Source organism: Bos mutus, chromosome 12 (assembly GCF_027580195.1).
Source record: "Bos mutus isolate GX-2022 chromosome 12, NWIPB_WYAK_1.1, whole genome shotgun sequence".
NCBI classification, from domain to species: domain Eukaryota; kingdom Metazoa; phylum Chordata; class Mammalia; order Artiodactyla; family Bovidae; genus Bos; species Bos mutus.
Window position 1 is genome coordinate 81399470 of NC_091628.1, and position 17505 is coordinate 81416974.

The 17505-nt window shown below is 46.3% G+C and overlaps 1 protein-coding gene across 12 annotated transcripts in view; it reads left to right on the forward strand.

Annotated features, from left to right (window-relative positions):
* Positions 1-17505, forward strand: part of DOCK9 (dedicator of cytokinesis 9) — a 287028-nt gene that overhangs the window by 115594 nt on the left and 153929 nt on the right. Inside the window, exon 1 of one of the 12 annotated variants that reach the window (XM_070380801.1) lies at positions 2423-2507. The exons of the other annotated variants lie outside the window; for them this stretch is intronic. The gene's annotated coding sequence lies outside the window, so the exon portion shown is untranslated. Of the gene's footprint in view, positions 1-2422; positions 2508-17505 lie in introns of those variants that run through there. 12 annotated transcript variants of the gene reach the window in all.

Here is a 17505-nt window from a genome sequence, read left to right on the forward strand (position 1 = left end):
CAGAGCAGTCTGGATAAATTCAAGTGCCTCAGTAGACTTTGTAAGGGCAGAATGTGAAAAATGGTTTTGTTGTTAGCATCAATGAGTAGGTTGTGCTTCTCTCTCGGAATTTCTTCAGTACAATAAAGGCACATAACTTTTAAAGCAAACTGCAGAAAGCCATCAACATGCACATGGGAGGGGACAATTAAGCCTTTCAAATGATCTGTTAAAGGGATTGTTACACTCATATGTAGCAATTTTACATAGTGATTTTTTTTTTTAAATATCAAGGTTCATTTGCTGTTATAAAGTGTTGGGTTAATTAATTTATTTTTCAGTTAATGTTTTTAAGAATCTAAACCTAAACTTCTCTGTAATGGATTTGACTTGAATTAAATCGCCTTTGATCTGTGAGACAGCCATATATTGTACTGCCTTCAAAATTATGTTGCTAATCCGGAACTGAGAGAGTAAAGGGTAAGGGGCTTTCTGGATATAGGTTTTCATCTGAGAGATTTAGGCCCCCCTAACCCCAACATTGTTTAAAGATGTTTTTCGTTATCTTGGATTCCTTTCTGCTAGCACAATAGTTCATTTATCCATTGAGAAGCATGAGCTGCTTACATGCGGTAATAGATTAAACCGGTTAAAGCTCCCAGCTGATGTCGCTTGTGATTTCTTGGAGGAAGTTGTGTGGTTTGGGTTCCCTTGTGAATATTCTTAAAAATCTTTTGTCAGTGATTCTCCAGATGTGTAGAAATATTTGTCCAGAAGATTAAATACACTGTAGAAAGATGCTCTGTGATTTTTTTTTTTTTTTGAATCACCCTAGTGACTTTTAAAAAATTTGTTTCTCTTTCTTGTGCTCAAAAAAAAAGAAATTCAGCCACTCACGTCCCAGTTATTTGTCTAGGTCGAATCTCACCCCAGGCAGTTCCAGGGGGAGTTTGTTCTCCGCTGTAATGGATAAGGCTGGGCCGGCTGCGGCTGCACCTGGTAGGGGTGCTCGTGGGGACCCAGAAGCTCCTGGGAGCGTGGGGAGCTCTGGCTGTACACCTGCGGAGAAGTGTGAGGGGGATGAGAAGGCAGAGAAGGAAGCAGTTCTTGTCTGATAGTGTTTCTCTCTCGCATTGTGGTGAACAAGATAGAAAGAGCTACCACAGATAAGAGAAGCAAGGATACTTAAGCAGAGCTTCTGCCCTAGGCAGATCTCCTTACCTGTGATTCTCGCTGCCCTCGACAAATGAGCATTCAACACACTGCTAGGAGTGCAGCTTTTCTCCAAGACGAGTTTTTAAGAGTTACACAGCACAACCTCGAGATCTGTGTGCTTTGGCACCACTCATTATTATTATGTCAGTAGCTCGCTTGCTTGTTGAGAATCCCCAAGTCTGTAATGTTTAAATGTAAGTAACTTATTTTATTCAAGAGGTAGAATCTTGAAATCAAGTTTCACCAGTTTTTGTTATGTACACAATCAGTGCTCGGGGAAAATATGACATAGTTTAGAAAGCCAAAAAATAATTAATGCATATAATTAGAAATAGGGATAGTATAAAATAGGGAAATGTAAAGTGTCCTTACCTTTGATTTCCAAAAGTGCCCACAGTTAATTACTTGGTAAATAACTTTCTCCCATGCATGTGAAAATATAACTTATTGTATGTCTTTGGAAAATGTATGCTACTGTAAACTTCTGCATTAGTTTTCTCCCAGAACATATCAAGAACATCTTTCTTTGTCACCATGTATAGATATATGCCATTATTTTTAATGGCTGTACCATAATTTGATTGTTTCCAGTTTTGGCCACTAGTACAGTGTGTGATCTTTGAGAAATGACCCTGTGGCCTGTGAGTGACTAGCAGTGAATGTACTGGTAAATGTTTCTGAAAGCACTTATGCCAGTGAGAAGAAGCCCTTTTCCTGTAAAACTTCTATCAGAAGTTAATGCCTCTTTCGCCTCTGCCAGGGCAACAGTTAAGTCTCCCTTAGCCATGGCTACTTGTTCCGTGCTGGGTAGAGTCAGTGTTTCTATTCTAAAAGAAGTACGTGTTCAGAGGCTGTAAGGTTCAACGAACAGGCATCTACGCAGGTGGGTCTTGTCCCTTCATTGTGACCGTAGCTGGGGAGGAAGTGCATGGTGAAGTTTCCCCATTCCTCTCCAGGCTTACTGCCAACCCCATGGAAAAATGACTTTGTGGGCTTTGAGTGACTAAGAGGGGAACAATCAGGATACTTTTGATGTCTACAAGTTAGTTACCCCGCTGACATTTGAATACCTATTTTTGCTCCCCAAACTCTAATGCAATTCCTGGAAATAATTTATTCTAATTGTTACGGCTCAACAATTTAGAGGAAAAGGGTGTGGCTTCAGAGACTCGGGACTGACTGGGGCCTATGTCCTGGTGTTGCCCTTGCATTGCTCACTTTCAAGAGGCAGGTAAGGACCGCAGATCAAGTCTTGGGGAATTCTGAAGGTTGAAAGATGTGAAGATGGAGAGAGCTGCATTTTCACATGTTAGGTAAACTTGTTAGGTATTTTTGTTGTTGTTGTTGTTGTTGTTAGGTATTTTTAAAGCAGTATCTTTTTAGAAACAACTGTTTAATTTTTGATATTTTTCTTTTTAAAGAAATACTTATAATTTATTTGTGCATTTGTTTATTGGCTGTGCGGCATGCTGAATCTTAGTTCCCAGACCAGGGATTGGACCTGTGCCCTCTGCAGTGGAAGTGCAGAGTCCTAACCACTGGAGGGCCAGGGAATCCCCAGTTTTTGATATTTTTCTGGGATCTTCAAGTGTTCAACACTGAATCTGAGTTCTTATTTTACTATTTTAAAGAACAAGTGGTTAGTAAATGACCATATGAGAAGGCAGCACATGTACCCATGTAGAAAGAAATAGGAGACTGGGCTTCTTATTAAGTCAGTGTATTACCTGGGGAGGCCTTTTCTTCCATAAGTTCTATTTACTCTAGAACTAGCAGAAGCGAATTAAGATACAAACCCTGAAGGATAAGCTTATGGGTAATGTTCATGTTGTTGTCAGTATCCTGTAAGACTTTAGCATATTATGATTGAGTTAATTAATTTATATTTGTAAAGCCCTCTGCCCTCCATGTTTTTCTGCATCCTTATAGACACCTTTAGAAATAATTAATTAATTATATTACATTGATATTATTCAGTAGGTAGTTTTTTTTTTTTTTTTAATATACTGAGTGGTGAAGGAAGGAAATTCCTGCAAGCTCTGTGTAATGACATATTCCCAGGTGACCAAAAAAAAAAACCAGGACGTTTTCCTTATTCAGAGCCACCAGCCTTCACTGTGCTCCTCTGTTTCCCCTTCACTTGTCTTTGTTCATTCAGCCACCTTTTTAAGAACCGAGATTTGCAATCGTACTGGGTAGTGCAGGGATACAGAGGGGAGCGAGACCCCCTTCTTCTCCCCAAGCAGCGCGGCGTGGGCAATGAGGGGCTTCTTTCCTCAGGAATGCTGTTCCCCTGGTATTTTTTTAGGCCCAGCAAGTGTCAGTCTCACCCATCCTTTTCCACTCAGGCAGACAACGCTTAAGTCATCTTGGTCATGGGCTCCAACAAGGACGCGTTCTGTGTTTTTAGCACCTAAAGCAGGCGTAGCCCTGCTTTACTGAGGGCATGGGGACCCTATCGTTTGTGTGCGCAGTCTGTGTGAATGAGGCCCCGCTGTGGCACCTGTACTTTGGGGGGCAGTTGCTGGGAGGAATCTTTGGCAAGTGGATGCTTCTCTTGCCCTAGAGAAGCGGCTTCCACAGCTCCCGTCACTGTGTCCTTGGAGCTCTGGGCCTCTCCCAACTTCCAGGAGGCTTGCTCGTTTCTTTTCTCATGTGTGTCAGTGACATGGAGGCAGTGGCTAGGCACTGTTGTTTATAACAAGGTACTGGCAGTTGCACTGTTTTTTTTTCGATGTAAAAACAAAAATAGAAATATTTATATAGTGTCTTGCTTTGTGCCAGAAACTGTTTTAAACCTATTAAATATGTTATGTCAATTCATCCTCCAAGATTATTAGTCTTTTTTACAGATGAGGAGGCTGAGCCCAGAGAGGTAACCTACAAAAAATTGTACTTTTAGGAAGTGACAGAGCCAGCTTTAAGGTGCCAGTCAGGTTTTCCAGAACCCATACCTGAACACATATGTACGATTCATTACCAAAAACCAATGTATTCCTTATGCTTGAAGTTGGGATTATAAAGAAAAAAGAGAAGTTCCAAACTCCCTACCCTTAAGAAATTTAAAGCTGGTTAGAGAAAGGCCAATTTCTAAGTGGCAAAACGACAGCAGTTGAACAGCACAGACAGACGAAGAGGAGGATGGTCATGGCTAAACGAGTTGGAAACGTGAACAGGATGGAGTTGGGGGTCACGTCACTCTTCCTTTGGGTCCCGTTTTATCATCCTCCCAGAAAATTATACAGCAGCATAGATAGATTGGTAGAATATCTGAGAATCTGGAGATATCTTACTTTCCTCCCTAGATTTCTTTTTTTTTTTTTGATTCCATGATAACCCTGAAATGTTCATTTCCTAATCAGTGAAAGAGGCACCGTGGTCCCCATGGTGTTTATAGGAGGCTGCCATCTGCTCAGTGTTCCCTAGCCTCTGACAGGTGGTGGCCAAACACGAGACAGCAGAACCGTGTCACTGCCCGTGAGTGATGTGGCCGGTCCCAAGAAGACCGTTTGGAGACCAGCTTCAGATCTGGTCAGGGATCTGCCTTTTAATCTCTGCAGGTGACCGCCCTTCCCTCCCTCCCGTACCATCCCTACCTGGCTTCAGCACTTTTCTTGTCTGTAAAATAAGAAAGTGAAAGTGAAAGCTGCTCAGTCGTGTCTGACTCTTTGCGACCCCATGGACTATATAGTCCATGGAATTCTCCAGGCGAGAATACTGGAGTGGGTAGCCTTTCCCTTCTCCAGGGGATCTTCCCAACCCAGGGATCGAACACAGGTCACTCGCATTGTGGGCGGATTCTTTACCAGCTGAGCCACAAGGGAAACCCAATGAGAAGAAAAATGAAAAAAAAAAAAAAAAGAAGTAAAATGAGACGCGTGTAGTAAATAACCTCAAAGTTTCCATCTGGCACTATGTTTCAGGGTCATTCACTTTGGCCCACAGTACGCTGTGATGGGGTCACATCAGGACCTGGGGGTTTGTTTTAGGTTCTGAGCTCAGTTTATCCAGAATCGTGTGGGTTTTGAGTTGGAGGAGCTATAAAACAGGAGATACTGGATTTCAACCCAATGTAATGAATAAGACAAGTGCAGTGGGTTGGCAAACCTGGAAATAAATAGAAGTGGTATGTCTGTAAGTCACCCAGTTGTGTCTGACCCTTTGCAACCCATGGACTGTAGCCCGCCAGGCTCCTCTGTGCATGGGATTCTAGACAGACAAGAATACTGGAGTGGGTTGTCATGCCTTCCTCCAGGGGACCTTCCCGACCCAGGGATTGAACCCAGTCCCACATTGCAGGCAGATTCTTTACCATCTGAGCCACCAGCGAAGCAAATAGAAGTGGTAGCAGGGAATAATGTACAGGAAAGGCAAGAAGATCTGGCTTGAGCCTACAGATGAGACGACTGAGTCTAATTTTAGAAGCAAGAAGACTTGGAAATTATAGTTTATCCTCAACTTTCCAGAAGTTGGAAATATCCCTGTAATGTGATACAGGCTGTCCTAAGTTTCTCTTCGAGTGTCGTTTGAGGCTTGAGAAGTTTTTAGTGCTCGTCTTCCAGACAAGCGGAAGTGCCACTTCCCAGCAGGGCTCAGGGAGGAGCTGGTCCGGAGTTCTGTTTCAGGGTCTCCTTGCTGTGGAGCGTTGGTACCACTACTAAGGCAGAAGTGGGTCGTGCCAAGGGCCTGCCCTCGCAGTCAGAAGTCCTGGGCCCTATGTCTTCTAAACACTTGATTTTTCTAAGCCGAGATTGTTTCTGCCGGATGGAGATAGTCACGATGGCTGTCCTCCAGCCCCGTGTCTCTGAAAAGCTGTCTGGGCTGCCCTGGTCAACTTAACCACATTCAGTCTCTCCTTACTTTGAGCCCTGCCCTTTTATGCCACCAGGCCAGTTGCTCCACAGTGCAGATAATGGCCGTTCATTTCCTGCTTAAACCCTTTCGCTAACTTGTCTTTGCAGAAAAGGCAAAGCACGCCTACTTGACCCTCAGAGGCGGGGCTGAAGTTGCTTGCAGGTCTCTCTCGTCTGCTGCACTTCCCAAAATGCGTCCCGACCCCGGCCTTCAATTCCTTGCTCAAGGTGCTTTCACACATGGGCACAGCGCTGCTTTTTGCCTGGCAAGGCTTCACTGCCTGACCGCTTTCTTTCATCTTTCAAGTCCTGGTCACATACCAGCTCCTCAAAAAAGCCTGTACTCTCTCCCCACATCTTCCTGAAGACTGTGCTCCATGGCTCACCGTGAATCATTATTCTAGTGTGTTAGGTTATCATGCTTCTCTGCTGTGTTGTGCTGAGCTTTGTACAGTCTTCCTCTCTAGTGGGGGGCGGGGGTATACACCCCATAGGAACCCTGTGTTTTGTTTTTATATTCCATCTCTGACGTAATGTCAAAGCTCCCGCGCCCCCCCCCCCCATTTTCTTTCCTTCTGGCATGGCCCTTGTTACCTTTGCAGGATGTAAGGCATGGGTTGCCAAAAGGGCTTTTAGGAGAGACTGGACTTGAGGTTCTTTCTCCCTCTTCTTTCTTCCCTCTTTCACCTTCATCTGTTTTGCCACCAATATTCAAACATGCTGAAATGCCAAAACAAGTAAAAAGGGGTGCACTAGAGGAGCCTGCTTGACTAAATGTGATGTGGGTATTGTGCCCCCAAACTCTCCTATGCTTCTGTTATTTTTGATCTAAAGTAAAATGTTGGCTTACATTTTGTGACTTAAGGACACAAATGCAAACATAGGTGATCAGGGTCCAAACCTGTCTCTCTCTTCCTCTCAGCCAGCACCCATCGTTTCTGTATCAGTTCTACTGCTGCTCATTAGCCACCAAAACTGTAACATCATGATCTCTGATTCTTGTAGGACATTTGGGAAAGCTCATTGTGTGACCCTATTACCAGAATCCCAGTAAATTGATTGTATGTGGAAAGGGTAGTGGAGACCCACAAGATGTAGGGCCAAGAAGACAGTTAAGTGGGACCTGTTAGCAACACTGAACGATCCAGTTCTCTGCTTTAACTTCGTCACAACTTAACCTGACTATTTTGTCTCCAATGTGGGTAGTTTTATCTCCCTAAGTGAAAATTTCAGGAAGTTTTCTGTTCCTTGTTCTGCCCTGAAGTGTTAAAAATTATTTGTAAAACAAAAAGTATATTTCATACAGTCTCTCCAGGCAAGAATACTGGAGCGGGTTGCCATGCCCTTCTCCAGGGGATCTTCCCGACCCAGGGATAGAACCCAGGTCTCCCGCGTTGCAGGCAGATGTTTAACCATCTGAGCCACTAGGGAAGCCCCAGTGGAACTATAGCATGAGGCACATATGTAATTCTAAATTTTCTTGTAGCCAAATTACAGTGAAGTAAGTATGTGTAATTAATTTTAGTAATACAGTTTTTTAACCCAGTATTTCCAAAAGTAGTATCCTTTCAGCATTTAATCCTTATAAAATATCAAGGCATTATATATTCTTTTATTCATACTAAGTCTTTGAAACTGGCTATTTTACACCTGTAGCACATCTAAATTCAACATGGTCACATGTAGCTAGAAGCTGCTGTACCAAACAATGCAGGTCTGTAACCATACGCACTCCAGAGCTTCAACACCTCCAATCAGAAAAGTTGTAGGTTTTTTTGTGGGAGTGAGTCATATTTGTGAATCTGGGTTGGGGAGGAAACGCATGATTTAAGTTTAAGGTTGGGTTCTTGCCACAATCATGTCCTTGAAGTATTTGGAAATAATGTGAATGAGCTTTTATCTAGTGGCATTAAAACCTCATGTTCAAATCTGATTCTTCAGGAAGATTTAGTATTTTGGAGTATGATTTGTAATGTATCAATACTTGATACAGAAAATGATCTTTCAGGGAAGGACTCTGCTTTTTCTCTCTCCAGATGTGAGATTGTGGTACCTGGGCAGTTCAGTGCAGCTTTATGTTTCTGGATCTCAGAGGTGGGCAGAAGGCCTCGGATTCCTGTCCTCCCTGGAGGTGTGGAGGCTGGGGCAGCGTGGCGTGGCCCAGGGTTGTGCGTTCCCGGGACAAGAAGTGGGGGCTTTAGGAAAGGGCTTCCTGTTCTGGAACTCTGCAGTGCTGTCACGTGTCACATGGGAAAGGTCATGGGCTTGGCCCCAGGAGACCCACAGGTCACCATCTGTGAGACCTTTGTTGATTCATGGAACCCCTCTGAGGTTCAGTTTCCCCATCTAGGAAAAGATGGTGATGCAACCCTAAGAGTTTTGGGGCAGGTTTAGAGAGAGAATTTATGTGTGATCCAGCAAAGCCTTGTTTATGCTCTAGGGACTAAAATTCTCTGTATCTGAATGAGCTTAACTACGTATGATCCCCATGACCAGTGCTCTGAACCACGCACTGTATATTGAAACCCTTCAGTGACCCTGTGATAAAGGTAAGAAGAAAGTGGCATTTTTCAGTGCTCTGTACCATGCACTGTATATTGAAACCTTTCAGTGACCCTGCGATGAAGATAAGAGAAAGTGGTATTTTTCAGTGCTTTGTACCACACACTTAATATTGAAACCCTTCAGTGACCCTGTGATGAAGATAAGAGAAATTGGTACTTTTCCCATTTCAAATGTGGATATGGAGATTGAGTAATTTGTCCCAAGGCCACATAGTCAACAAGCAGTCGAGCCAGGATTTTTAAAAAACACTTTGTAATATGAATTTCTGGAACATACATGAAGGTAGACAGACTAGGAGAGTGGTTTTCTGACTTGGGTGGCATCACAGACACCCAGATTGCCTGGCCCCACCCCCAGAATTTCTGATTTGGTGGCTCTGGGGGGAATGTGCATTTCCAGCAAGTTCCAGGCAGCTCTGGTACTGCTGGCCTGGGGCCATACTTTGAGAAACACTGGACTGATATGATGAACCCCCATCCACCCATCACCACCTGCAACAATAGCAATTATTTTGGGGATCAAGACTTTAATCCTGACACCCCATTCCTACCCTTGCTGGTGTCTGAACTGCCTTCCTGGTGATGACGTGCTCAGAAACGCCTGTGAACCAGAACCGTGTTCTGAATGTTCCATTCCCCGCCCCACTCCCCGCCAGTGTTCACAGATAAGTAGTTTAAAGTAAGTTGTTTTGAAATCTGACTAAATCTGGTTTTTAGAGCCTTTCAGCTTAATTACTTGACCATTTCAGGGTTTCAAAAATAACTTTTATTGACATAGGAAGAGTGAAGAATTTCAGTCTATAATGCTAAAAAAAGTGGGAGGGAAATTATTGACGGGAACGGAGTCTGTGGTGTAGATTGAAGCTAAACTTCTTTAGGCACCTACCGTGGTGTGTGTCTTTCTCTTTTGCCTCCATCGTTGCTTTTCACATGTGAAAAAATGTCAGGAGAATCAGCAGCTGGCATGTTGTGTGTGTGAGAGACGCGTACAGAGGCGTCCCTCGGGCTCTCCGCCTGTTCGCTGTCTCCGCCCTCCCTTCCCTGCCTCTCTGGCTCATGCCCTGCCTCAGGGCAGAAAGAAGACACTTGAGGTGCAGTCTGCACAGGCCGCACTCAGCTCTGCTCAGGATTCTCAGGAGCACAGGGCGTGGAGGAGGCCCGCCTGAGCCCCTCGATCTCTGTGCCCCCCGCACTGAGCACAGCTGACTGCACGCAAGCAGTTATGTGGGCTTTTGTTAATTAGTATTATTAGCTTCATTATTACCTCCAATTGCCATTCCATTTTCTAGATGCCATTGATTCGACAGTTTTTCATAGTCTCTAATTCTGTTCACTTTAGTAATAGGATAATAATTTTTGGAAAACCACACTTATTTATAAAAGTGACAAATACAAAACGCAGGCTCTTTTCCTTCCATCCGACTGATTGATTTTGCATGTCCAAGTATTGCTCACACTGCCGTGGTGATTCAGTACAGTCTGTCAGTGACAAGTTCTCTCATTTGAGTGCTCATTTCAGCACTGTGTAAAAGAATTCAGCATCTTATCAGTGTTTGTAATATAAAAAAGCGGTATTCACAAGTGTGTCATTCTTGGTGTTAGTCTCTTCTGAGGATAGCACCACATTTCAGCATGAGAAATATATTTAGATGTCTGCAAGTTTGGTGTTCATTACAGGTCCTTCTAAACATTCTCCAGTTCACCAGCTGTTGTGGTTTCATGATGAGGTTCGAGCTTTCTTCTCAGTCCACGCTAAGATAGGGTCCCCCTTTTCTCCAGTCTTCTGGACCAGGTGCTTGTGCATGCTGTCAGCGAGAGTGCAAAAATTTAAAATGTAGAGGCTGCGAGGAGGAGCAGGGACCAGGGAAGAGCATAGTCCAGGGGTCAGGAGACCCCAGACACCAGCCCAGCTTTGCCAGCAGCTCCACCTGGGACCTCAGGACAGTCACACAGCTCCCACCCATGCTCCCAGATGTCCCTGTCTGTGAGACGGGAGGGTTGGACCAGACAAATCTCAGGTTCTGACGTTTGCACAGTTGCAGCTCTGTTCTTACTGAACCTCCTGCTCATTTTAAACATGCCCAATTCTGAACAGCTGCTGAGGCCTTTGTTCCAGCACACATTGTTAGCAGTCTGCAGAAGAACGTGTATTGCTGGAGGAGAAGGTGATCAGATGTTGGTTGTCAGGGTCTTCGAGTCCTAATGTCCTGGGTTAAGGGAAGAAGACTGCGTGTGTTACAAGGAGATCGGAGGCCATTCTCCACGGCTGGAGGATGTACGCGCCTCGTTTTATGTCTCTCAGTCTCTTTGCTCCTTCACTGGTTTGCTGGCTTCCTCAGGGCCCTTCCCAACATGGCCTGTCTGCACTGTAGCCTCATCCTTCACCATAGGCTGTAGTCCAGGGGTGGCTTGGAGACATGTGAGCTAATCATTGGGACGACCTCAAACAGATGCTGTTCAGAGAGTCGTTTATGTTAGACGAGGACCAAGGGCTGCCTGAGGCATTGGTGGAGTGGGACCCCTTGCGCAGAGCTCTACGCCTCAGCCTCCAGTGTTCCTACCCATTCAGAGAAACTGAGGCCTTGCGGGTAACTATCCATTGCTTCCTAAGCATATCCATCCAAGAGTCCACTGCTGATTTCAGGTGGCTTGTTCATTTGTGCTTTGCAGCCGCATCCAGTACTCTCAGAAAGGAGTTCTCATAAACACAGTTTTCTGCATCACACTGGGTTCCAGTGACGCTGTTGCAGCCTACAGGAGGTGCTCCGAGCCCTTGGCCTGTGGGGGCCCGTGCCTGCTGTGAGCTCTGCCTGGCTATCCTGAACTGCCCGCCACTTCCTGAACTCAGGGCTTCCCTCACAGCTCAGTTGCTAAAGAATCCGCCTGCGATGCAGGAGATCCTGGTTCGATTCCTGGGTTGGGAAGATCCGCTGGAGAAGGGATAGGCTACCCTCTCCAGTATTCTTAAGCTTCCCTTGTGGCCCAGCTGGTAAAGAATCTGCCTGCAATGCAGGAGACCTGGGTTCCATCCTTGGGTTGGGAAGATGCCCTGGAGAAGGCAAAGCCTACCCACTCCAGTATTCTGGCCTGGAGAATTCCATGGACTGTATAGTCTATGGGGTTGCAAAGAGTCGGACAGGACTGAGCGACTTTTACTTCGCTTCACTTCACTTCCTGAACTCACTTGTTCAGAGGGGATTGACCAGGCCTCAGAGGAGACCCCAGCAACTTCCTAAACCCCACTCCCCTTTTCATGATACAGATTTCAGGCCCCACAAAATCTGATTCCACCCGTGAGCATGCTCCTTGGCTTCTCCGTTTTCTCTGCAAGGGGTCTCCAGGCCACCCTGAAGCCTGACTGACTCATTCACCTCTCGGACTCAGTGCTAACCACTTCCTTTAGGAAGCACCGCACTGTCAGGCCCCTTCACTCACCGCGTGCCTGTGCAATGCAGGTTCTGTTTCATGGGCTAGACAAAGCAGAAATCATTTAGACATAATACCAGTAAATAAAACAGAGATCTTTCCCCTCCTGTAGCTGGTACTCTAACAGGAGTGGGGAGGGGAGGAGAGTCAGTTTCACTCTAGTGGGTCAAGCGCCACTCCTGGGTTCCCACTGCTGTCGGTCACCGTGTTCTGCCTCGTTCACACGTCCACCTGCCCACTGGCTCGTGAGCTTTCTCGGGCGGTGGGGTAGGCTGTGTCCTTTTCATCTCAGGATCCCAAAGACCTGGCACCATGCACGTGAACAGGCTGCATGAAAACGCATGGAGAGAAACGAACACATATCTATCTGCTAACAGCCCTTGCACTGGGGGAGGGGGACAGCTGCTCATGTCCTGCGCTCACCCTAATTATAGGAAGGTGAGGATTGTTCCTTCAAATCTGACAGCTTCCAAGAAGTTCCCGGTGGGAGTATGGAGTGAGAGTTGTGTGCAAGACGGTGGTGCAGAAAGGCTCAGGGCTGCAGGATTAACATCTGCCTTTGGAAGCCCCGTTCCTTCTTATTGCAAGCGCCCCCTCCCCGCCCTCCACCCCAGCAGCAGTGCTGGGTCCTGTGGGGCAACGTGGAGAAGTGCACCATTTTGAAAAATGGACTCAGTTCCATGAAGCCTTTTCATCTCAGCCGATGGAGGAGGTTTTGTAGCTCACAGATAAATCAAGGAAGTCCTAAATTCTTTATAAGCAGAGCGACGCATTTCTCATGTCTTAAAATAGAGTGCACCAAGAGCTGCCGTTTCCTCAGTTTGCTATTTCAAGCAGTGGCGTTCAGGGTTTCAGCTTGTGTTAACATTTAATCACCAGACACACAAAGGCAAGAAATGACTAGAAAGTTCACGGGAAGCCATCATGTCAGAGGGGAGAGCAATAGAATCAGAAAGCCTTTTTGTTCAGCTCATCCCCTGGTTTTCGAGGCTTTGTGCACACTTGGCCAATGTTGAGCTCATTCGTGGGCCGACGCTCTCCCATTCTGCTGGATTCCAGAGGAGTCTTGTTTTCTTGGTGCTGAGAACATTACCTGACTTCCAATTGCCTGTGGATCTGGAACTTCAGTTTGCGTGGATGTCAAGCGGCCAAGCCCAGAGCAGCACATGCGATCGAAAGGACTGAGTTCAGCGAGGCTCTGAGGGAGATGGACAGGAGGGCATGTGGGTCCTGGCCTTTGGCGCCCGTGAGAGCTGCGTGGTCACTGGAGGCCGGCCTGCTGCCGCCTGCTTTGACCAGTAGATGGGGACGGGGGCCCTGGGCATCAGTGGCTCACCTGGGCCCAGGGTATCCCTTCAGATGGAGCCGCTTCTTCCTACCATCTGGTCACATGAACAGCCTCAGGCTGTTCCGAGTCCTGTCCAAAGAAGCCAAGGCTTTGATTCACTGAGAGAAAACCATCTCTGGGCCCCGAGGAGTTTGCTCGCTCCATCCCCGCCCCCGCCAAGACTGTTCTGTCCTTTCCAATACCACTTGTAATGGAAGCGTCTGTCTGGGTTTTCTTTGGGCTCAGACCCTGAATTCCAGTGTCCTCTCTGTTTATTATCATATAGTTTTCTCCATGCTCGGCCTTTTGTTTTTCCTTCTCTATGAAAGTCCTAGCCATTGTTGTCTGTTTAATATGTTCTTGGAGCATAGAAGAAAGGTTTTGTAAACAGGTTGGTGACATTGAATGTACGTGTAGTACTCACTCAAGAACAAAAAATTCAGATTGCTGTCATGCCAGCAACACTTTTAATAATAATATTATTAAAAGTGGCATTAAAAGTGCCCCCCGTCCCCATCTACTGGTCAAAGCAACACATAATAGTAATAATTACATTTATGTGCCTGCTGTTTGCCAGGCTGTGTTGAGCATTAATTCAACGAGGCCCAATAACAGCCCCACGTAACTTCATGGGCTCAGTTTTTTTAACCACTGTGCTAAAGATGGCCTTCAACTTGATCAGTATCTGTGTGATATATATATGGCCCTATCAGAGCAGATCCAGATTTTCCGAGCAGTGAAGCTTAGACTTTGGGGGCTTTAAGAAAAATAACTTAAGTTACAAATACAAAATAAGGCACAGAAGTGAATATTTATTTAGAATTTGAAAAGAAATCACAACCAATTACAATGTTTAAAAAGCCAAATTATCGACATCGAAAATACAGGAAAACAATACATTTTAATCAGTGAACCTCTTGACACACCTGAGTAATACTTTCTTTGAGACATTTTTTGGCTTCATACTCATATCACCTCTTCATACGATCATGACTTTGTGTTATCAGTCAGTGTCACAAGAATTAGATCATTTCGTCTTTCCTGTAGCAAGATTAGTTGAAATTTGTATTTGATTAATCATAGTTTAGAAGCGTTTAGCTTTGCAATGTTTGGTGACATCACATGAACTTTTAGGATTGAATAAATCTCTGTTAGGGTCATCATACAGGAGCTGTGTGCCTTGGGGGCATTCTGAGTTTGTGTGACAACTGATCTGCGATACCTCCAAGCAGTTCTGGTCCAAAATCTTGGGATGTACCTGTGTTGTGGTACCGCTTCTGTGTACCTCCTTGTCGTATTGCCTACATGACGTTGGGAGGACTGACTTAATGAGCCACGTTCCTGTAAATCTTCCTAAACCAAGATGCCAAGCAACAGTCAACCTCAACAGAGATGTATGGAGCCTGGAGAGGGGCTGTGCAAGGGAAGGGCATTAAGCTGTCACAGCGTCTCTGGGTCCTGGGCTCCATGCTGAGGGGGCATAGAGACAAGGAGAACCGGCCCTGTCCCAGGGCGCTAACAGTGGGGGAGATGAGCTGTTCATGGGTCATTTCAACGCACGGCCGAAGGAACTGCACCCTAGGACTGCTCCTAACGAGGCCACAGTGGTCAGAGAAGGGATAGGCTGCCTTCTGATGGGCTGAGGTGGTGCCCCAGTTATGTGGCCGTGCACTGCCTGTCCCGGGGCTAGAGCAACCCTGCTTTCACTTTCTTGGCAGCTCTGCCTGTGTCAGATTTGTTTTTTTAGAGCAACGATTCTGCTGCTAAAATAAAGCCTCTGTGGACCGCTGCAAAGGGCTGTAGGATTGTGACAGGTGGGTCTGTGTGGGGAGTGACAAGCGCACTGCCTGTGTCCCGGGCCCCCGGGTTAGAGACGCCACTGGAACCCACGTATCCACGTGCCCAAGGAGGGCTGAGCTGTTGGGTCAAGGAATTCAAACCCTTGCCTCCTGAAGAATTCTCATTCTTCCCTCAGCCCTGGTGAGGCAGCACTTCCTTGGTGACGTGAGGAGATCTCACAGCCCATGGACGGCAGCTGGTGCCATCTCATCTCTGCTTTCAGCTCTGCATCAGTGTCTGCCGGCACCTGCCACTAAACTAAATCAGGTGTTTACGAGCCTGCCTCTCCCACCTTCCAGGGTTTCTTTGACTCAGTTCCATAGCTAGTCTCCAGGGAAGGGCAGCCCTCCCTCCGCCCCAAACTAGGTAAAAACTTTGCCAAGTACTGTGCATATACATTTCTGAGGGGAGGGGCCCTCGGTCTCAGGGGGTCCATAACCTCAGGGAGATTAAGACTCTCAGCATGGTCTTGTTCCGTGTTCATCCCTGAACTCACAAATTCCAGCGCAGTTCCTGGGCCATCATGGTAGTCCAGGTGTTCTTCAGAATCCCTGGGAGAGCTTCTTGTAGGATGGTTGGTCCCTGCCTGGAGCTTCTGATTCAGGCTTGGGAGGAGGCCTCAGAATTGACATCTGTATCAGCTTCCCAGGTGATGCTGACGGTGCTGTTCCCCGGACCCTGCTTTGAGAAACACTGCTGTAGACTGCTGTGGCCTCGTAGCACCACAGTCCTCTCCCTATCTGATTTCACAGCAACCGAGAAATGAATGTTCATACATAAGGACTTTTAAAAAAAAAAGTATTTATTTTTAGTTGGAGGATAATTGCTTTGCAACGTTGTATCGGTTCCTGCCACACATTAGCATGAATCAGCCATAGGTATCCACAGCCCCTACCTTCCTGAAGCTCCCTCCCACCCCGTCCCACCCCTCCAGGTCATCACGGAGTGCCAGGCTGAGCTCCCTGTGTCAGACAGCAGCTTCCCACTAGCTAGCTATTTTACACATGGTAATGTGTGTATTTCAGTGCTGCTCTCTCAACTTGTCCCACTCTCCTCTTGCCCGACTATAACCATAAGTCTGTACATTATGTATGAGTCTCTATTCCTGCCTTGCAAATAGGTTCATTGGTACATTCCATATGGGGATTCCATTTTTCTAGATTCCACATACTTGCATTAGTAAACGACATTTGTTTTTCTTTTTCTGACTTACTTCACACTGTATAACAGGCTCTAGGCTCGTCTGATAGATAAGAACTTTTAAGCTCCCAACGAGGGAGGAAGCTGAAGGACTTGACTATAGATTGAGCTGCACTTTTTACACACTATGAAGCACAGTCACGCACTGGACATGTTCCAAACATCCTACCCGGGAGCTGGCTGAGCCCCATCCTGCCTAGGGAGACACAAGTGTCCTGGAATATTGAAAATTCAAGCAGGTAAACGTGCAGAGTTCCAAAACCTGGTAGTTCTAATGGCCTAGGAGCTTTGTAAGAGCATTGGCCATTCATCAATTTAGGTAATTCTGGACCCACATAAATCAAGAACTGGTATGTCAATTATACCTCAATTGAAAAAAATAAAGTAGCCCTTCCTATAATCAGGCTTCATAAGATGCCTGAACTCCTGCTCTCTGTACATCCCAGCTTGGCCCGGCTCTGCCTCAGCCTTACTTTATGTGCATGGTTGCCTCCCCAGCTTAAGCTGGAAGTTTAATCAGTAACCCCCTGTGTGATTGGCCCGATCCCCTGCACCCCTCAGCTAGTGGCTGTCCTAGCCCTGAGTCTAGACGGGCTCCAGTGTGCGAAGTCATCAGCAGGAAACAGCGATCCTCACTGCGACTTCCAGCCCAGAGAGCTGCAGGGCATGCGTTCCAGCTGCTCCCTGGCACCTGAGGGGCCCTTCTGACGTCAGGCCCCCTGTCACTGATGGCCAGCCCTCCCTCTTGCAGTGAAGATTGCTGTCGTGTCCTGCCTCCCGTCAGCTGTACATGGCCTCTGACTTGTAAGAGTCCCCGTCCAGTACATCATTGATTTTCTCTATCACTGACTCCAGGTTCTTTCTTTGGCCTCATGGCCGGGCAATTGCAAGGAATGCAGGATTGTGGGGTGCCGTCTAACACTCTTGAGTCATGTCACCAGGAGAAACATTGAGCTTAGGTTTGTCGAGATGGCTTTAAAGCCAAGGTCATGAGCCAGCTCTGTGCTAAGCCTCTTACTTCTGAACCAGGAGTCCGGCTGTCTGATAATTAACTTAATCTCGTTTTGCTCTTCAGTTCAGTTGCTCAGTCATGTCCGACTCT